Here is a 1,345-nt window from a genome sequence, read left to right as displayed (position 1 = left end):
TTTTTGTATTTTTAGTAGAGACAGGGTTTCACCTTGTTGACCAGGCTGGTCTCGAACTGCTGACCTCAAATGATCCACCCACCTCGGCCTCCCAAAATGCTGAGATTACAGGTGTGAGCCACTGCACCCAGCCAACTTCCTATTGCTTTTAAAATAAAGTCCAACATTATTGATGAAGCTTAAAGGCCACTTCATAATCCGAAGAACTCCATTTCTCTAGATATATTGGATTCCTTTCCCTGAAAAGCAGAAAGTTCTTTCATTCTGGTCCTTTTCACATTCTGTTTCCTCAGCTTGGAGTATTCTTTTCCCTAACTCTTCTGACTTAACTCTACTCACCTTTCTGTTTTTAACTTAAATATTCCTCCCTGAAGGAATATTTAATGAATAAATATAGGATTGGCTCTGGCAAATCAACTTCCTCATAATTTTGTTACTTGTTTATGGTTATACCCTCAGAGATATTGCGGGTTTGGTTCCAGATTGCCACAACATAGTGAATATCTCAATAAAGCAAGTAACATGAACTTTATGGTTTCTCAGTGCATATAAACATTGCTTACACTATAGTCTATTAAGTGTGCGATATCATTACATCTAAAAAAACCAGTGTATGTACCTCAATTAAAGTGTACTTTATTGCTTTAAAATGCTAAAATCATCTGAGTCTTCAGTGAGTCATATATTTTTGTTGTTGTTGTTAAGACAGGGTCTTGCTTTGTTACCCAGGCTGTAGTGCAGTAGCGCTATCATGGCTCACTGCCACCTTGAACTCCTGGGCTCAAGGGATCCTCCTGTCTCAGTCTCCCAAGTAGCTGGTACTACACGTGTTTGCCACCATGCCTGACTATTTTTTAATTTTTCTGTAGTGATGAGATCTCACCATCTTGCTCCGGCTGATCTCAAACTCCTGGGCTCAAGCAATCCTCCCAGCTTGGCCTCCCAAAGTGCTGGGATTACAGGCATGAGCCACCGCGCCCGGCCAACTCTTCATCTTTAGATGGAGATACTTCATCTATCTGTATAAGGTATACAAATACATGTATACCTTATACATCTATCTTCTAAGCATAAGGACATTTTTCTACATAACCATAATATGAGTTCAACTAAGAAAATTAGCAGTACCTCACTAATCTTCACTAATGTCATCTAATGTAGTCCAGTGCTTCTTGAGGTGTGATCTGGAGACTGCCTGATGTTTCACAAGGAGATAAGGAGTTTATACCAAAGTATATATCATAGTACCACATTCTTTTCTTTTCTTTTTTTTTTTTTTGAGATGGAGTCTCACTCTGTCACCCAGGCTGGAGTGCAGCAGCACGATCTCAGCTCACTGCAACCT

Source organism: Rhinopithecus bieti, unplaced genomic scaffold (assembly GCF_001698545.2).
Source record: "Rhinopithecus bieti isolate Rb0 unplaced genomic scaffold, ASM169854v2 scaffold_49470, whole genome shotgun sequence".
Classification (NCBI taxonomy): Eukaryota; Metazoa; Chordata; class Mammalia; order Primates; family Cercopithecidae; genus Rhinopithecus; species Rhinopithecus bieti.
This window is presented reverse-complemented; position numbering follows the sequence as displayed.